Here is a 21719-nt window from a genome sequence, read left to right on the forward strand (position 1 = left end):
GTACTGCCAGGATGTAAAACTAGGTTTTGGCATACTAACGTCCCCATTGAGAAGTGTCTGGTCCATTTGAACTACAGGTGTTTGAGCAAATAGAGTAAATAAATATGAAAAATGAATTCCCAAGATCTGTGCCATAACTGTGTTTTTTTTTTTTAAACTTGGGTCCCAACAGAGAAAGAGTAGGAGGACTGCTAGGGGTGCAACGTGTTCTCAGATGGGAGTCACAAAAGGTGATGCCAATAGAGTATAGCTGCAAGGTTGAAGAAGCAATTTTGGAGTGGTAAATTGTCTGATCTTATGAGGAAGCCATTGTATTACCAGGCAGGGTTGACCTCATTATTCACACTATCTGCCTGATTGGGTCCTCTCAGGGGTTTGCACATCACGAGTGTGCCAAAAGTTACCTTAACAAATAAGGAGAGTCCATTGTTGCAACAAAGTGTCGGAATGTAGTGGGGCATTAACATCCCAGTGACACTCCTGGCTGTATTTGCATGTAATAAATCTTTGTTTTTCCTTGCAAATTGTACAGTTATTTTTGACCCCATGTGGAGAATTTCTTTTATCAATCGGGTTTTGCATTTACTTTACAGAATCCATTGTAAATATCCTTTGCAAAGCCTAATCTGCAGGTGTCAATTACATTTTTTTTTAAAACAAATGAGTGAAAAACAGAAGAATTATGACAATTTCACCTGTTTTCACTCTTCACTTTTAAACTCCTTTTTGCAAATGTTTAGAATTGCACGTAGGGGACCCATTAACACGTTCTTGCTAACATTGGCACTTCTTATTCCATGCCAATAACTCTTTGCAGGTGGTATTTACGAGGGATTCCTGTGAAATGCACCTGCGTATAGGGGTCCTTAAGTGGAGGTGATTTCCATCGTAATCCATTAGTTTTACAGCTGTATGACAATCTCATGCAGGTGTAAAACAAACAAACTCATTTAATATACAGCTAAGCGGTAAATCTGGGCGTAAAAACAAGGCATAATGCTTTTATTCCGTGATTTACCTCTCCGACCCATGTTCGAGCATTGCATTTACTCATTCCTTTTCTCCTGCACCTCGTGGAGGTTTAAAATTGCATGCTGGGAAACCAAGAGCATGTGCCAGCTAACCATTGTGGTCCCCTGCTTGCAATTTAGGATTTTCATAAAATAAGATGGAAAGATGTTTTGGAAACGGAGTGGCAAGGACAAGGAGTAAAAACAGTTCCCCTCACGTCTCCAACTCAATCTGAAAAACCTTTACAAAAAAACTCTGGAGAAATACGATAGCTGTAAAGACTTACATACTGAATGTGCATCGTGTTTTTGAGCTTATGTTATCACCACACCGGTTTAAACATGATGGTGTAACATGTATTACGACACGAAATTGACTCTTTTTGGATAACGAGCCCAATCGTGTTTAACACAACTGGAAAAATCAGGTGGATGTACCAGTCTGCGCCCTTGCTTGATACATCTCTGACGTCTTCTAGACAGAAAGCGACACAGTAAAGGTAACTTGGATTACCACATAGAACCACAAAAAGCAGCAATCCTTAGTTAATACATTGTGTCACATTGTTTCCGGATTAAACAATCAGTGTCAGTATAAAAATAAATCCCCTCATGAGCAAGCACAGTTTTCCAGCTGTTTAGAGCTTGGTGGCTCTCGAGTAACTCGATTAGGCAAGTCGGGGCTGCAGCAAGGATACTGGTGATTAGTTTGTTTGGCAAGTGCAGTAATTACTGTGCAAAAGGCTCTATAGTGAGTGAACGCAATCGAGGTCTTTAAATGCATTTACATTTACATTTAAATTTGCGTTGCTGCACACCCGAAAAGTGAAAAACCAGTCTGCTGTATTTTGAATCCCTCTTCACTGTTTTGTTTTATTTTTAAGATTAACATGTTTCTAATTGGTTGAGATGATGTTAAGTATGCCTCACTGACAAGGTCATACACGAAAATGAGTGTCTATCTCTTTTTATTCCCAGACAGAAAATCCATAAAGCATGGTATTACATTTCACTTCAATCCTGAAATGTTTCTAGAAAAGAAAATGAACATAAACATGTCCGTGCCCGTATCACTATACCCACTCTCTTACTCTCATAATGGTGTTTTAAACCCACTGTAAGGAAGCTGAAACCTGGGCCAATTCAACAATAATTTGCTTTGGGTAACTCGGCCTTGCCTCACACTTCTTCCTGGAGAGGGCACTTCCCTTCACAAAGAAGTTACCGAATGCAAAACATGTGACTCCGAGCAACGTTATTGTGAATGGAATAGCGCTCTCCAGGAGAAGCTCAGTTCTTTGTGAATCGTCCGGCGAGTGCAAGATTAACAAATCATGTCTATGTTATGTATTTACAGAGCATGAACTGCAAAACAAATACATTTTAAAACTGACGTTTAAACGTGGAAATAACTGAGGCAGAATTTCTCACCAAAAAACGTCACGACTTAGCTTACCAATGCTTCTGAACAGCCACTGAAGGTCTGTAAAAGGATATTGCAGACCCTAAGACTCCCTAATACCTTTGTTCTTCCCTGTCTCACTCACTCATCCTTCTCCTAACTCTATTGCATATGGTGCCTGCTTCTGTACATCTGCCCTACTCACTTCTTCCTTTTGCATTCCTCCTAACTTTCTGTACCTCACTTGCTCTGATTCCACCTACCACCCTAATTCCCTGGTCCTGTGGCAAGAACCTATGGATGTTGTCTTCCCTGACCTGCTGTGCTCCTTTACCATTCACTCTATTGGACATCCACTGGAGCCTGGGTTCAATGTTCAGAAGGCCCCAATACAACATATTAGCTCATAGTCGACCATTAGCACATGACTGAGTTAATGGCCCTCATTACAAGTCAGGCGGTGGACCATGGTGCTATTAGCACCATGGTCCATGCCGGATTCCGCCATGGTGGATGGCGGAATTACCGCCCCATTCCAAGGTGAGTGGGGCGGTAATTCCCCATTCACCATTTGCCCTTCCCCATTCCGATTTTTGACCCATAGTGGGGATGGGCATGGCGCTAATTACGGCACCGTAAAGGTCCTTAGCGCCTTGGACTTTAACGCCTGCAAAAAGCAGGCGTTAAAGTGTGAATCAGGCATTAAGGGTTATCGGCGCCGACGGCGCCGTTAAACCCTTAATGCCTGATTGTTCTGTGACATATGCTTGTAGGATAGTAGACGTTATTTACATCTCCTTGAAGTAAAATATAATAGGTGTGCAAGATAATTGGTTCCTTGTTCAAGATTTCACCCTTATATTTCAAATAATAATTGTCATCATTTGTATCTTTTTTATTTACTACAGAATGATATTTGGTAATCGACCTTGAGGAAGATTCAGCTATTAAAATGGAGTCCTTTGCTATCAAACTGTTTGACAATTCTTTGCTCTTAAAAGGTGGGTAGTCAATATATGTTATGAGGTAACTCCCAAAATATTTTTTGTGAATATAAATGTGTTTTTATTTTGTAAAAATGTGTAAATTCGTTTGATATATGTTAATTATGGGTTATTGTTTGTATGTGACAACACGTTTTTTCTATTTTGTATTGGGATTCCTCATTTCCATCTTGGCAACTAGGTGAGTTTGTGTTTTGTTGTCCTCCTGCACCCCATTTTCTGTCATGGCACTGCATTTGCCCAGCAAGTCCCTTGCAACCTCAATATCTGCATTCCAGTTTCCCCCTTCCCGGTGCCACCTCCCGCGCCCTCCCCCTGGCTGTTATTGGCCAATTCATCTAGCCCTTATTGGCCAATTCATCTGTGTGTGCTGCAAGGGTCTAACCATCTGCAAACTCGCTCCCTGGGCCATTTTTATCGTGGCAACTGGGTGAGCTTGTGTTTTATCGTCCTCCTGACCCCCATTTTCTATCATGGTGTTGCATTTGCCCAGCAAGTCCCTCACATCCTCAATACCTGTGTTACAGTTTACCCCTTCCTGATACCACCTCTCGCGCCCTCCCCCTGGCCCTTATTGGTCCACCCCTCCTTATCCTGGACTCGACATGGGCAGGCCTCTGCCCGGCATCCCCTAACCCTAATGGCCCTGAGGCAAAGGGCGGCTCCAAAAGAGGTGGCTCCAGATAGTGTCTGCAGGTGTCAGCAGGGGAAGCCAGTGGCCAGCTGTCAACCAGCAGCAACTATTGAGGCAGGTGTGGCCTGGGTGGGGAGTACAGCAATCACTGTACTCTGGAAGCCTGCCACTCTACTTACCCTCAAAACATATCAGGCCAGGATGTTAATACTAACCAGCTTAACAACTAGACAGGATTGTGAACGTTAGCCTGTGCCACATTTAGTTATATCTCCTGAATATTTAGCTTGCATCACATCTAGACAGCATTGTTAATGTTAGCCAATGTCACATTTAGTTATATCTCCTGAATATTTAGCTTGTGTCACATCTAGACAGGATTTTGAATGTCAGCCAGTGCCACATGTAGCCCACACTGTGAATATTAGCTTGCATCACATCTAGACAGGATTGTGAACGTTAGCCAGTGCCACATGTAGCCCAAACTGTGAATATTAGCTTGCATCACATCTAGACAGGATTGTGAACGTTAGCCATTGCCACATGGATCCCGAACTGTGAGTATTGGCTTGCGTCACATCTAGACAGGATTGTGAATGTTGGCCACTGCCTCATTTTAATTATGTCTTGTGAATATTGGCTTGTGTCACATCTATACAGGACTGTGAATGTTAGCCACTGCCTCATTTTAGTTCTATCTTGTGAATATTAGCGTGCTTCACATCTTGACATGATTGTGAATGTTAGCCAGTGTGAAAATGATTTGTAGCATGTGAATATTAGCTTGCTTCACACCTAGCAATGATTATGAATGTTAGCCATTGCCACATTTAGTTATATCTCCTGAATATTTAGCTTGTGTCACATCTAGACAGGATTGTGCATGTTAGACAGTGCCACATGTAGCCCGAACTATGAATATTAGCTTGTGTCACATCTAGACAGGATTGTGAATGTTAGCCATTGCCACATTTACTTATATCTCATGAATATTTAGCTTGTGTCACATCTAGACAGGATTGTGAATGTTGGTCACTGCCTCATTTTTATTATGTCTTGTGAATATTGGCTTGTGTCACATCTAGACATGATTTTGAATGTTAGCCACTGCCTCATTTTAGTTATGTCTTGTGAATATTAGCTTGCGTCAAATCTAGACAGGATTGTGAATGTTGGCCAGTGCCACATGTAGCCCAAACTGTGAATATTAGCTTGCGTCACATCTAGACAGGATTGTGAATGTTATCCAGTGCCACAAGTACCCCGACTGTGAGTATTGGCTTGTGTAACGTCTAGACAGGATTGTGAATGTTGACCACTGCCTCATTTTAGTTATGTCTTGTGAATGAATATTGGCTTGTATCACATCTAGATAGGATTGTGTATGTTAGCCACTGCCTCATTTGTGTTATGTCTTGTGAATATTAGCTTACGTGAAATCTAGACATGATTGTGAATGTTGGTCAGTGCCTCATTTTAGTTATGTCTTGTGAATATTAGCTTGTGTCACATCTAGACAGGATTGTGAATGTTGGCCACTGCCTCATTTGAGTTATGTCTTGTGAATATTAGCTTGCGTGACATCTAGACATGATTGTGAATGTTGGCCAGTGCCTCATTTTAGTTATGTCTTGTGAATATTAGCTTGTGTCACATCTAGACAGGATTGTGAATGTTGGCCAGTGCCACACGTAGCCCGAACTGTAAATATTGGTTTGCGTCACATCTAGAAAGGATTGGGAATGCTAGCCAGTGCCTCATTTAGTTTTATCTTGTGAATATTAGTGTGCTTCACATCTGGACAGGATTGTGAATGTTAGCCAGTGTGACACTGATTTGTAGCATGTGAATATTAGCTTGCTTCAAACCTAGACAGGATTATGAATGTTAGCCATTGCCACATTTAGTTATATCTCCTGAATATTTAGCTTGTGTCACATCTAGACAGGATTGTGAAAGTTAGAAAGTGCCACATGTAGCCCGAACTGTGAATATTAGCTTGCGTCACATCTAGACAGGATTGTGAATGTTAGCCATTGCCACATTTAGTTATATCTCATGAATATTTAGCTTGTGTCCCATCTAGACAGGACTGTGAATGTTAGCCACTGCCTCATTTAAGTTATGTCTTGTGAATATTAGCTTGTGCTGCATCTAGACAGGATTGTGAATGTTAGCCAGTGCCACATGTACCCCAAACTGTGAGTATTGGCTTGCGTCACATCTAGACAGGATTGTGAATGTTGGTCACTACCTCATTTTAATTATGTCTTGTGAATATTGGCTTGTGTCACATCTAGACAAGATTTTGAATGTTAGCCACTGCATCATTTTAGTTATGTCTTGTGAATATTAGCTTGCGTCAAATCTAGACAGGATTGTGAATGTTGGCCAGTGCCACATGTAGCCCGAACTGTGAATATTGGCTTGCGTCACATCTAGAAAAGAATGGGAATGCTAGCCAGTGCCTCATTTAGATCTATCTTGTGAATATTATCGTGCTTCACATCTGGACAGGATTGTGAATGTTAACCATTGTGACACTGATTTGTATCATGTGAATATTAGCTTGCTTCACACCCAGACAGGATTATGAATGTTAGCCATTGCCACATTTAGTTATATCTCCTGAATATTTAGCTTGCGTCACATCTAGACAGGATTGTGAATGTTAGACACTGCCTCATTTTAGTTATGTCTTGTGAATATTAGCTTGTGTCACATCTAGACAGGATTGTGAATGTTAGCCAGTGCCACATATACCCCGAACTGTGAGTATTGGCTTGTGTAACGTCTAGACAGGATTGTGAATGTTGGCCACTGCCTCATTTTAGTTATGTCTTGTGAATGAATATTGGCTTGTGTCACATCTAGACAGGATTGTGAATGTTAGCCACTGCCTCATTTTAGTTATGTCTTGTGAATATTAGCTTGCGTGACATCTAGACATGATTGTGAATGTTGGCCAGTGCCTCATTTTAGTTATGTCTTGTGAATATTAGCTTGCTTCACATCTGGACAGGATTGTGAATGTTGGCAATGCCTCATTTTAGTTATGTCTTGTGAATATTAGCTTGCTTCACATCTGGACAGGATTGTTAATGTTAGCCAGTGTGACACTGATTTTTATCATGTGAATATTAGCTTGCTTCACACCCAGACAGGATTATGAATGTTAGCCATTGCCACATTTAGTTATTTCTCACAAATATTTAGCTTGTGTCACATCTAGGCAGGATTTGAATGTTCAGCAAGTGCCACATTTTAGATACAACTGTGAATATCCACCAGCACAGCTACGGTACGTGTAACCCTGAAGACTATGGTATGTATACCTCACACCTCATCTGTGTACACAGGCTACAGGCACGGACAGGCATCCATGCACCGTAGAATGCAGCTATGTCTATGCTTTCCGGTCTAGCAGCATACATAGCCATCCAGACTGAAACACCTGACGTCCCTCAACCTCTCTGCCACTAGCCTAAGTGAATACCTAAGAAAGAAATTACGTATAGCCGGTCACAGATTGATTCTTTCAACAATAGCCATCTATCGCAAACCACCAACAGCGCCCACCCACATGCCTGACCTCACTTTGGGCAGCTTAGTCGAGCCTAGACAGCCATCCAAGTTCTAGACCGGCAAAATGCACACAAGCATCTCCTAATCTAAACCATCTATGATTTTCCAGCACACTGACTACAGTCACTGATTGCATTCCAACTAAAAAAACGCATTGAGGCCTCACAAGTGAAGAAAGAGTGCTATATAAATAACCAAATACAATACAATACAATATGGTAATAGTTTTCCTATAATTATATCTATATTTCTTTATTTCTGTGTGATTCATTATTTTTTATTTCTGTTTGACTTCCATTTTAATGTTTTCCTTTGGTTGAGATTCATAGCATTCGATATGTTAGAATCATTTGTTTAAACAAACTCTTCTGGGATTTTCTGAGGATACATTTTCTTGTATTTATCGGTAGTTGCTCCTTGTTCATCCTGAAGTTATTGGGGCACTCCTTTTTCTTTTGTTTTTGTAAAGCATCCATACAAGCCACGTGATGGAAGACCGTCCACAAGAAAGTCAATGCAGTGACTGCCACACCTACCATAACTTGGACGACATAAAGAAGCACTATGAAGACCTGACACAATGATCATCCAAAGCTGTGCTTAGTCACAAAGGGCCATTCCACACCACAACCTTTCTACCTGCAATGATCTGTATATATATAAAATGCTTAGGTATGTTTCTATAATCAGCTAATGCAATTTATCAGTGTTAGGTTGGCCTCTGCCATCCAAATGGCAAAGTGAACCCACTTCAACAACAGCTATTATTTCAACATACAGATGCAATTTATTAGTGTGAGGTTTACCTATGCTATCCAAATGGCAAAGTGCACCTACTTCAACAACAGTTACCATTTCAACAAACAGAATGGGCATGGTTCTACACAGTCACCTTCACCTTCCACTATCACAAACATTTGGAAGTTATTTCTTTCCATCCCCACTTCCCTTCACACAGGGCACAACAGTTCCAGTGTCAATGAACAGTTATTTACCAGCTCAAACTGTCAGTCTCTAAAGTGGAAAATGCTGTAGGGTGAATGTCTCCTCATGAGCTAAATCTGAAAGTAGGTTCTGTAATTATGCTACTATGCAATCTTATGCCATAACAGGGATATGCAATGGAACAAGGTTGACAATTACGCTTCTACAAAGACACATCATAGAGACCTGTGTGATGGATGGAACTTAGATACTGTTCTTATACCGTACATACCTCTCATTCCATCTGATATGTTTAGCCATTTCAATCACCATTAATAGCTCACAGGTACCTACGCCCCCTTCCTGGAAGCAATTGGTGGCAATTCCAATATTTAAGAAGGGAGACAGAAGTGACCCTATGAATTATCGAACAATATTGATCTTGAAGATATGCTAGAAAGGCGTATGTTACGCTGGGAACAGCTAGTGTAAGGAAAAAGCAATGAAAGTCATTGAAATGGCTGCCAACAAGATATTCGAAACCCTACAGTGCAAACATTAAGGTCAGTAACTAACAGAGCACATCCATCACCTAATACCCTACATGATCCACCCTGTGTATAGTTGATGACAGAGCAGAAACCACAGAAAACATGGTGTCTATATGTCTCCTCATGCGTTCACTAACAATATATTGTACAGCCAGTGAACCTTGAGATGAAGTTCCAACCTCAAATATTATCAAAGGTTTTCATGCTCTTCATATTAAAGTGAAGCTCATCTTTAGTAATCAGTATTCTGATTCCTGCAGATAGGCTCAATTCATATGGACTGCACCAGAATTTCTTGTGCCTCATCTGAATCAGACACTATTGAAAGGGATCAATTTGAGCAGTGCCTGCCATTTTCACAATCCCTGATGTCAGCATCACTTGCATGATTACATATTGAAAGTCTACATGTGTTAAACCGTAATTATATAGTTCCTCCTTATTATGAATATTGGCATAAGCGCATTCGCGTTACACGGAAAACCACATTGCAAAGTTCTGATTTTGGGTTAACTTCGCCGCCATTTTTAAGACTCATCCGCCATTTTGATTTCAACTCATGTTCCATGTTCTAAAATGGTGGACTGTGTTTTCGTCTTGCAGTCGAGTTGAACAACCTTTGAGTTCTGTTAATGTTTAGGTTGTCCAAGAGCCGACTGTTCAAAGAGACCTTGTGCTTCATACAAACTGCCATTCAAGTGTTGTGTGCCCTCACAAGCCTCATCCTTTGTATAAACATCGAAACAATGAAGAGTAAACGTCAATCATATGCCTTAGCTCAACCTTACTGTAGTGACTCTTGAAATAAGGCTTACTGCAGATCCGAGAACCCACAGCACCATTGTATTTTCATGGAAATGTAAACCGTTGTAATCCTTTGCATAACATTGTAATACCTGTCATCTGAACTAGGCACGAACTATAGCCCATGAAACATTAACGTGAAGAGAGGCTGGACAATATTATAGAAATTGTATAAATACTCCTGTGTTTAGGTGTCCAGCTCTCTCTCCTCACTGTGTCGGCTGGTACACACTGCGAGGTGTTGGGAGCCAGATAGCTATCTTTTTTACTTTGTAAACTGTACAGTAATAAAAGATACCTGTACCTTGTCAGCCCGTGATTGGTGTATTTCTTTCGTGGTACTCAGCCTTAATATTTCTTTGTTCTTTCACATGAACCCAATTCATGAACTGGTGACAGCATGGGAACCTTGGTTGTGCCCAGAATTCCGGGCCTGACATTTCTTCATGTGATGAATCAGGTGCACCCAACTGTAAGGCCATGACACACAGACACACAATGGTTAGGCGATTTGCGATGAATTGACCAGAATCACTTATACGATGCAAAAACATATACAGATTTGCTTTTTGACATATATGTTTCTTCATAAAATAAAAAAGAGACAAGCACACATACCTTGGCAAAAGTGGTTAGCTATGGTAATTCTTTTTAATACAATGTATGGTGACCTGGTCCTGCCATGAGTCCAAAAAGGGTATATAGGAAAACATAAAGAATTATTCACATATATGCTGGAAAGGTGTACTGGTCTAATGGCACAAAAGTTCCATAGATTTTGTGAACATTTCACAATACTTGACAATGTATGGTGAGATAACTTCCAAACTGCCTACTAGTAAGCATTTGGGTGCTGCTATACCTATACATATATGCCCAGGCTAGTAAAGCCACATATTTTCCTCAGTATTAAGCATAACTAGACCGATAAGTCAGAGAGTAACTTTGGGTTAAAGCAGTGTACGCTTATTGTGTGTAAACATGGAAAGCCCTGTCCTTGATCTAAGTTGTAGTTATACAGATAATGTCAGATTGGACATAGTAGTATGTAAATTCTACATGTAACCTCTTTAACTTCTGTAGAGATTATGTTGCCTGTAATGCATTGTGCCCCCTTGTAATGGTTTTTATAGTAAATGGGGAAATAGTAATGTACAATTTTTAAATAATTTCGATGTGTGTGTGTGTGTAAATAAGCATTACACCAGCTTGGAATGATCTTGACATGTTGGACACTACTCGTGTTTATAGCTGTGTTTACAGCTAGGGTCCATTATTAAAAAAAATAGTCCAACATATAAATATATTAACTAATTGCCTACAGATACATTAACCAAAACTGGGTTAGTTTCCAGCATACGCGAATCATATAGTGCTTGATGTTTTGAAATTTTGTAACAATTGATATGAGTTATGGTGCTGTAAGTTAAGTCTAAACATTATCATTTGAATACATGTTTCCATTTGATGTTGCAGTAATTGATGAGTAAAAAAGAACAATAGGCGGTGGTTCATTCAAGACTAAGTTTATCACTATGGTGTATTCATTTGTTTATGAAGAAACTGCATTGTTTTTGGCCCTTAACATTGTTTTTAGAGCATTTCATAATAGCAGTGGCAACATGAATCCAAGAATTGATACAAGTAATATAACATTTGTAAAGTCATAAGAAAGAGCCTTATAGTTGTAAGATCACAATCGATTGCCCAAAGAATACACAACTTCTCTGAAATGTTCTTGTATTTTCCTCTCAACACACAATTTATTACAAATGATGTTCATGTTAACTCTGTGTCCCCCAGAAGATGCCCCCCACAATGTTATTTTGTAAGACATACTGAATTCCTTCTGGCATATTAAGTTTGTATTTGTGGCTTTGCTCTGTGAGTTAAGATGGTTATCGCTTCCCACACGTGCTATTCACTTAAATCTCTCTTAACTAAGGATTTCTCACTGAATTTCAAGGGCTTTCTCATACAATAGTGTTTGGGTGCTTTGTCCATGGCATCTATACAAGTTGCACAAATATGTTTAATCAGGACCCACTAGCCATGGCCTTCGTCTGTAACCACTGTACATTTCACACCGATAATTTATTCCCAATGCCCCATTGTCCCCTGCCTAGTAGATGTGATCTGGACAAACATAAAATATCATTTTTTTCTCTATCTATTCATGTAACAATTTCTCAAACCTCGGTTCTGTTAATGTGATTCCTGACATAGCATAGCAGTGTGCTGTGCCCTGTGTTAACAGAACAAACAACTGAAAATTGAAAAGTCTTCACTGTCCTTGCAGGTACTCATCATGTGTCCCCCTCCTCTTTTCTTCATCCCACCAGTCCCTCAATTCCTTTCCCTCCCCCTCCCTCTCCCAGTATCCCCTATCATTCTTTGGTTTGTGTGATGCTTTTTGTTTTCCGATCGCATTGCTCTGGTAATTATGGATTCCTCTGGTGGTTCCCCTATATGCCAAAAATATTCTACACATAACTGGCTTCCCTGCCCACCCTGAACTCCACAACTTCACATGGTGTCCTCTTTCCACCTCCCCACTTCTAGCCTCATGTGAGTGTGCCTTGTTCCTCTTCCAAATAGCATTTTAAGCACTTTTCATTTATCAGCTTCCCCGGCATTACCGCAGGAATCATTTACATACAGCTAACAAATGTAGAATTTTCATATCTGAAAAGTCTCTCAGCCTCTTTGCTGTAAAGCAGCATTGGAGATATATAAATATGTTTGGGGAGCAAGGGCACCCCCTTCTCTGTTGAATATAAAAACTACTGGACAGATTTATCTCAAACTAGCATAATAACTGTTCCCAAGTAGTTTCTTTATTGGTACAAATCTGCCGGATGTTTTTCACGCTATGGGTGTTCAATCAATGCACGTTTTCCTCTATGGGAAAATTAATGAGATTAGGATGAAAAAAGCTTTTTCTTGTTTTCTTAATGCATTTTTCATCTTTTATCAAATTGTACCCAAAATATCCACTCTGGTTTGGGCTGTGACAAACCTTTGGTTTGGAAGATTTCATCCAATTCCGTCCACTGAGTCAAAGGTTATTAATAATAAAATTTTTGGAATAGTCTATGTACACTTCTTCACCTTAACTATATGGCAGTGACACCCACCCTTTAATATATACATTCACTGACAAACATTGGTTAAGGTGCTGTTGAGGTGATCAGATTTAAAGCAACAAAACCCTTAAAATTCAGCGCATATGGGAAGTCATGGATATCCGAACTTGGGGGAATTCTCATTGATGTCCCCTAAAATGCCATTTTGTATGTCATTGTGAATTAATTCTCTTATAACGTACTGCTACAATCACGTGTGATAGTGTCTCTTTGTCAGTATCTGAAGAAGGTACGAATGTGCAACATTAACTCCCGATTTTCTTGCAAACACCACCTTCCATTGCAGTGAGGAGGTCCAGCACATAGTGATTTTGCATCGTCATGAGTCGAAGGGCTCTGAGTTCCACCTTGTTGACATTGAACCCATCCTCAGTGTCATTTGCCAGCTGGATCAGCTCCCATCTGCAACCACTTAGCATTTGCTCATGCTTGGTTGCTTGGTATGAGTGATGCAAAAATGTCTCTGCTGAGTTGAAAGGTTTGTATTTGTCAGGGATCTGTGCAAGGAGGATAGAGGAATCTTTAGACAGGTAGTTGGATGCTCGTTTTTTGTGGGATACTTGATCTTGCAGTTTTTCTTCAGACAATATTTTGAAGATGGGGTGATTCGTCTATTGGTCTTGGTGCCAGTTGTTGTCCTCTTGGCACCCCTCCCCTTAACATGTCCTCCGGTATTACCAGCAGTGAGGAATGCAGCATTGCCAGAGCACATTAGCCCCTCCATGATGAAGGGAGGTGCAAGTATGCCTGTTTGCCACAAACCCAGTAGTGGTCCATTAAGGCTGCAGTGCTTTTCGCAGATCAGGAATGAGAAGGGTTCTTTTGCACATGTGTTAGAACCCATGGGTACTTTTCCTTCCCTGTAGAAGTGAAGTTTGTAAATTTCTTTATGTTGGATTTTGATTGGTTTTTCAAGGACTGTGACCCATGTCAGTTTTGCAACATGTTCAGTCCATATTTATGCGCATGTTTCTTCCATCCATTGTAGTATCTCATCTGGCAAACAATGCAGTGCTTCACCGTTACACGTGGAAGTTGAGTTTTGCCATTTGTTTTCCTTGAACATTGTACCTTCTTTGGCCAGAAATGGTTCTTTGAAACATTTTGCACCTGGGGATACTTTTTTGCAGGTCTTCTCATCTGGCAGAAGAAGTTTCATTATTACTGTGTGTGCCTTGAAGGTGCTTTTTATCCTACATAGTGTGAGGTGGATGAGACATTTTGCTTCTACTAAAGGGGTTTCTTGTGGCATGAAAACCTTGGATGTTCCAGTCATATGAGGTATCAACGAACACACATAGCATCTACCATTTGTTGCATGTCTCCCAGTGGCACTCATATCTCAGTACCATTTGGTAGACTGACCAGGGTAGTGGAGGTCCTATACTTTGTCTAACCCTAAACAAACGTAGGCATGATACTTTTGTTGACATGTTTGTCTTTTCTTTCTACTGTTCTACAAGAGAGATTGGGCCTCTTTACGAGGAGGGCCTTAGGTGGTTAACAGCTCTGGAAAAGATGCTGGAGCCGTTAACCCCTTACCGCTGCATTAAGAGGTCCGCTCGTGGGAACCGCTCAGGATGCCTGGTTTAACTAGATGTCCTTAGCGGGTCCCGTGAGTGGCCCAGCATGCTAACAACGGGGCCGCCATTAACAGGCCCATTGTTAGCATGCTCCCCATTCCCATTGAGCCGTAAAGGGCTCAATGGGAATGGGGATGGACTGGGTCCGGGTTCCCTGAATGGGAAAATACCAGGCCCTCCAAGGTTGGAATGGCCCGGTATTTCCCCATTCAGGGAACCCGGACCCGGGTTTAAGGGTTGCACCTCCAAACCCATAATGAGGCCCATTGCCTTTTTCCTAATGACCTTTTACACAGCCTAACGGTGGCACATAATGAATTGCATGCATCTCTGGATTTCAGACAGTACATTGCATAAACACTTGTATTTACATCAGTGTCAGGGTTTGGTTGCCAATATGGGGCACTTGATAGTGCACTTGGGACAGTGGTAGGGAACATGCTATACATTTCGTTTAGTTGCGAGGTGGCCCGTGGAATCTTGGTGAGTTGCAATTCCTTACGAAGCTGCAGACATATAATAATTCTCCTGGCATTAGGGGTTGCGCTGGGCTAACTGCGGCTGCAGTGGTTGTGTCTGCCTCATGTTCTCTTGTGAAGGGGGTGCTATTTGTTTGGAAATGCATCTTACTGCTCTAGTGAGATGGGTGATATATTCTTTAAATTCCACTCCTAGTACTGCAGCTGTTCAGTGTGCATCGGACATTCTCCTTACTGGTGACATGGGTGTTTGCATGCGTCAACCAGATACCATTTCATGGGGGGACAAGTGTTGATCTTTGTTGGGTTGGGTGCACAATTGGAACAGAGCATGGGCAAACAGTAAACCCAGTTATTCGGTAGGGAGTGGCACAGTTTGGATAACCTACTTTTAAGGAGGCCGTTCATTTTCTCGACCAAGTCATTTGCTTGCAGGTGGTAATGGAGCACATTGTATGTTTGATTCTTTATTAATGCTGTTACTTCTTTGAATAGGTCATTAACAAAATGTGTCCCATTGTCAGGTCATATGACATCACATATTCCCCAATGCGAGAACACTTCCTGTTAGTGTTCTGAGAGTCATCCCTGAATTAAACACTTGACAGGTGGTAAATTCTATCACCATTTTATTTAGATACTCCTTGAGGTTTGGGATGACCCAATCCTCCTGGAGATCTACTGCATGTGCTGTTTTAAAGTGTGTGCTGAGAAATGTAGTTGTTGGAATGCTACATGCAATAGTTCTACAGGCATTACTACTTTCTGGGTCATGTCCTGCCTCAACAGTACATCTGTGGATGACTGTGTGCAGCCCCGTTTGACCAATAACTCTTGTTCTGCAGGTGGGGATCTTTTCTATAGTTCAATTATTTGGGCAATAGGTAGTGCATTATAATTATCTGCCGTGATTTCTTCTTGTTTGCTTGACAGTATACATTCTGTATTCATTGGTGTTGACAGGTAAGCTGCTTCTTTGGCAGCCACGTCAGTGACTGCTTTTCCCAGAAATATTTTGGCATTATTGAGGGTATGGGCTTGGCATTTTACCAGGTCCAGTATTGAGGGCTCTGCAAATGCTTCAATAAATTTGTTTAATAACTCTGCATGCTGTACGAGGACCCATCTGCTCTCCTGAACTCCATTCTATTCCATCTTGATAACCCAGCATGTACTGTGGTGGTGACATATGCTGAATCTCAATAGATGGTTACTGTACAGCCTTTTGCAGCTTGGGTGGAATAATACATGGGCAAAAGTTTCTTCACTAGTACTTTATATTCCCCATCTTCTAGTCTCACTACTGCTGCCCCAAAATGTTTTGCACCTGTTTCCTGGCAAATGGATGTTGAACCGTCCACAAAGAACACTTCTCCTTCTTGAAGTGCACTTTCTTTTGCTTAGGAATATCACCACCCTCCCCTTCATATGTTGCACAATCATGTTATTGCATGTCTTTTACGGTGCATGGCTCAGTGATGAACGTGGCTGGGTTTACTATTTTGCATCGCACCACATGGATGTGGTGAGGGTGGATTTTGACCTTTCAAGTATGGCAAATAAGGAGTGTTCCACGTACAAGGTGACAGAGCACCTCATGACAATCGTTGAGCTCTTTTCAATTGCAAAGGCGGCAGCTGCAAGGGCCTGTTTGCACATGAAGTGACGCTGCATTACCGTGTCCAGTGTGCCATTGTAGTATGGCAGGGGTTTGTGTCCCAGAGATGTTTTTGTGTAAATACTGCTGTCGTGAGGGTCCCATTTGAGTGTGAGAATAAGTAAAATCCCACTCATAATCAGGTGTGATGAGTACTGGTGCTGTGCTAATCAAGTCTATTAAACTGTTGAATGCTGTTTGAATTTCAGCGGTCCATGTTATAGGTGTCTTGTCTGTCTGTGCTTCTTTAAGATCTTGTAATAGGGGCATTGTGTATGCAGCATAATCTAGTATCCAGGCCCTACAGTAATGGCAAATTCCCAGAAACTTCTGCATGTCTTTGTCAGTATGTGGTCTGGCTGAGGCATGCACTGTCACTGCTCTATCAGGTATTATCATTTTTCCATCTATTGAGATCAGTTGGCCCAAGTACGACACCTCAGCCATACAATACTGTAATTTATTTCTGTCTACCTTGTATCCCTTTTGGGCAAGCAACTTGAGTAATACTAAGGAGTCCCTCTGACAACTTTCTCCATCCTCACTGCAGACCAAGAGGTCATCTACATACTGTATCATTGTGCTCGGCACTTGAATGTTGCCTAGGTCTTCGTGTAAGATTCTGTTAAATATGCTTGTGCTCTCGCAGTATCCCTGGGGCAACCGCTGGTGTTCATATCTTCTACCACCCAGTGTAAATGTTGTGAGATACTGTGATCCTGGGTCAAGGTGCACTTAGAAGAGTGCATTCTTCAAATCTACCACAGTGAAATGGGTGGCTTATTTTGGGATGCTACACAAAATGGACGCAGGATTTGGAACAAGAGGGAATTCCTTTTGGACAATGTAGTTAAGTGGGCGAAGGTCCTGGATCATATGCCACAACCACCCTGTGGCCTTCTTAATGGGGTACACACAAGTATTACATGGTGAAGTTGAGGGGACAATTATCCCTTGCTTGTTGCATAATGCACTCAGTGTTTCCTCAATCCCTTCCACCGCTTCCCTGGACAATGGGTACTGTTTCACTACGGGGAGTATTGCTCCTAGTTTCAAGGTAATCTTGACAGGTGTCACTTCCCTCAGCAGCCATACATCATGGGGGTTTGTTGTCCACAGGTGAGGGGGCACTTGTTCCATGTCTGTGTCATAGTAGGAGAGTGGTGCACTGATGACAGCCATGAGGGGGCTTGCCACTTTTCTGTATTGTACCATCACTTCACAAGTGATACTTATTTCCAGAATAATGTCCCTGTCATTGTCGTCATCAGTGAACAGTTCCTCATCCGTTAGTTTGTGCAAGGGAAAGTTTAGGTCAATGTACAGTACAGTGCACCATTTGCAACCATGTATATCCATTCCTATAGCCACTATCCTTCTTGCAGACACTTGTACTCCCTCTAAGTCTAGTGACAATATTGTACCTGCAGCCATTTCGGGGACAACTACAGTACTGAACACAAAATTATAGAGCACCCTCTATTCCTTTCTAGTCAACTCGGGCACTGCTCTGGCCAACACTCTGATCCTGTACACAAACATGTTGGGATCCACTCATATTCCTCTCACCTTCAGTTCATTAACCATAGTATGTATCAACAGCATTGCCTGGAGGGGGCATATGCCCAGAGTGGAACAAACAATTCCTCTGTCAGTGAATGATATTGTCATATTCAAATTACTGAGCAAATCTCGCCCTAGCAAATTAACAAGTGAACTTTCATAACACAGTAGGGGGACTTGTACTGTTTTTCACCCTATTTTATCATCCAAATCTTCTGTAAAAGGAACCGTGACCACAGCCCCAGACAATCCCTGCATCTCAAGATTTTTGCCAGATAGAGGAAAATCACCATCACATACACATGATTTCTCTGCCTTGGAGTCCACCATTAAGATAAACGGTTTGTTTCCTATCTCTGCCCCCACCACTGGTTCCTCATCTGGTCTTAAGGTAGTGGATATGACTGGACATGCAAGTGCTCTCTGTGGGCTATCCTAATATGGCTGTGTATCTGTTCCAGGAGAGGAGAAACATTTTTCACTGAGTATGCATGCCCCTTGATAGGGTGCCGGTGCACTATTTGCAGTAGAGGCAAATGGGTTATTGTGGCAATGGACCATTTGATTTGGGCATGGTTGACGTGTCTGCATGTTGTGTGGTGGGTGACGAAGGGTGCTATAGCCTGGAGGGGGTGGATGGTGAGTTTGGTCTTCTTCCTCGTAATTTCCTTGGGGGAGACCGTATGGGCTCCTGGGTGGGGTGTCAACATTGGGGTTCATTGTGATAGGGTTGGTTGGTTGTATTGATAGTTGCCCTCTTGCCTGCTCTGGCATTCCAGTGAAAAGTGACCTCATCTCCTGCATGTCAAACATTGCCCAACATTTCCTCCTGCCCTGGGCCCTGGTCCCCTGTAACTCCTTTCTCTTTGTCCTCGGAACCCACCTTTGTCGTCTTTGTGCAGGCCTTCCTTGCCATTGGGGCCCGGCGTTTTGTGGCTCTCCTCCCCATTGCTCCTGCCAATTGTCTGACCACATTGCTGCCATCCTGGCTTTTGTAGCCACTGAGACACCCCCCTCTTCTCACAGCTCTGAGGGCAGTGCTGCAGTTACTGCCGCAACCTTCACTAACTTAGTCTGTACCAATTTCGCTTCTTCAGCTAATCTCCTCTGCACTGTTTCTTTTTCCCTCTCCTTTATCCTGCTACAGTGATGTACTATAATGCTCTCTATCTCAGGCCAGCCTTTGGCTTATATCCCTGCTATTTTATCAAATGCCCTCTGTACTTCTTTCGGAAGTCCTTGCCTAAACATGAAATAAAATAGTGAGGTGGATTGGTCCGATGTTGTGCCTGTCTCAGCGCGCCACATCTGCGGCACTCGAAGAATGGACTGTGCAGCATCTTCCTCCTCCCCATAGTGCACTGCCTTATGCAATGTAAATTGGGGGTATCTGGGGAGGTTCTCCGCAGGGCATCCCAAACTTTCACCCTAACATTGTTAAATGATGCCCCATCATGAGTGTCATTACCTATGGTGATGTGTGGGAACCCTGCCTTCACCCACACTGAGTCTGCTTGATCTCCCACTGCGACATCAAAAGGCTCTTGATATCGCATATGGCCATTGGCACCCCCACAGTGCTCTTTTCAAAAGCGTAAATCAATTTTCCATGCCCGCAGTGAGCGGGGGGAGGGATTTAAGGAGGTTGTTTTTATCCATCTGTGCCCAAGGTACATAGTGGGGCCATCCTGTCCCTTTATGGATAAGTGGTATTTATAGATTTTTACCTGTCCACTGTACACGTTTGTTCCTTTCTTTTTTGCTAGTGCTATTCTCCCCATTCTGTTCCGGAGCCTTCCTTCCCAGCCCTCTCCCTCACTTGCTCTTGGGGCCATCCATTGCACTTGCTGTATCCCTCCCACTGCCCCTTCTTCTGAATCATCAAAATCACTCCAATATTCTTCATCCCTCACTGAGGCCACCGTGTCATATCTCACACTGTCCATCTCCCCCTCCTGTTCCACTCGGACCGCCCGTATAGGGGCATTATCCCCCGATTTCCATTCATCTTCTGGCAGGAGAGAGGAGCTTTTCACTGGTGGAGTCTCTCCCCCAGACGGTTGTGGTGTCTCGCAAATTGCTCACAATTGGGCCAGTTCTGTTTGGGTGGATGTTAGTGCTCCCTCTAGATCCCAAGTACTTGGTCCTTTGGGGGCAGTTATTGTTGTTAATGGGGTGTAAGGTGGTGGGGCTGTGCCAATGTAACGCTCACCTGACTCCCACGGAGGAGCTGGCCTGGTTCGCGCTGCTGTGACCTCTTCTAAGGTGATGCGCAGGGTTCGGAAGACGGACTGGACCGGGCCCCCAAATCTGGCTTGTCTGGCTCGCAGAAGTATCCTTCTGTAGGCGAAAATAGGGGATTAACTGTCTGCGGGGTAATGCAATCAGCCTCCCACTTTCCCCTCTCACCCTCCTCGAAACCCTTCTGTGATTCCTCGTAGCGTCTCACCTTAGGGTCTGGAAGGATAAGCTCTCCATCCTGCTTCTGATACAGGGGCGCGTTGGTATCTAATTACTTCACTGGATTTTCGGATTGGTGAGAACCAAACTTGCTTGGCTTCCAGGTAAGTTTTTTGATAAGAGGTTCCCCTTGTGTCCATGCATTAATGTACTAATGCTAGTGTCTTTTTCCCCATAGGGGCCGGGGTACGGAATGCCGGGGAACAGGCACCGACCCGAGATGAGAGGTGAAATCCTTGTAGAAATCAGGTAAGTCTTTAATGAGCGTTTTTTGGTAATGTCTTTTCATTCGCTCATTAACGCTGATGTCTTTTTTTCCCCCTAGGGGCCGGGGTCCGGAAATGCCAGCATGCGGCGCGGACCCGAAATGAAGAGGGAATGAATCAACAGGTAAGTCTTAACATGGAGATTTAGCTTTCCTTATTCCCTTCTCTCACTCACCTTTTGTTCTGGTCTTTTTCTCCCTAGGCGCTGTGGCGTGACTGCAAATCCGGATGATCGCTGCTGAACATGGAGGCACCCTGTAAAGATGAGTGGAATGCGGCGCTGCAGCGATCGACGCAATGGGCTTTTAAATAAAAGTCTTCCTTTTCAGGATTGTCGGCGAGATGTCTCCGGGATGCGGATTTAGCATGTAAGGACTTTTCCTTCTTCTGTTCTCTTCTTCTCTTCCTTTGCAGGTGATCCAGGATGCTGGCAGGCGTGGCAGAAGTCAGGATGCAGGAGCAGACACGGTGAGCGTCCAGCTGCTAGATGCAGAACAACGTGAAGCACATGTGGCTGTTCGGGTGGGGTTTAAATAGCCTTGGAAGAAGTTCCAGGTATGTATCCTTCCTCCAATCAGGTATGTATCCTTCCCCGGCCACGCCCGGATGGTAAATTAGTCCCACAGGTAAAGTAGTTCCTTTCAGGCCTCA

The sequence above is a fragment of the Ambystoma mexicanum genome, chromosome 10 (assembly GCF_040938575.1).
Source record: "Ambystoma mexicanum isolate Mex_15411 chromosome 10, UKY_AmexF1_1, whole genome shotgun sequence".
Lineage (NCBI taxonomy): Eukaryota > Metazoa > Chordata > Amphibia > Caudata > Ambystomatidae > Ambystoma > Ambystoma mexicanum.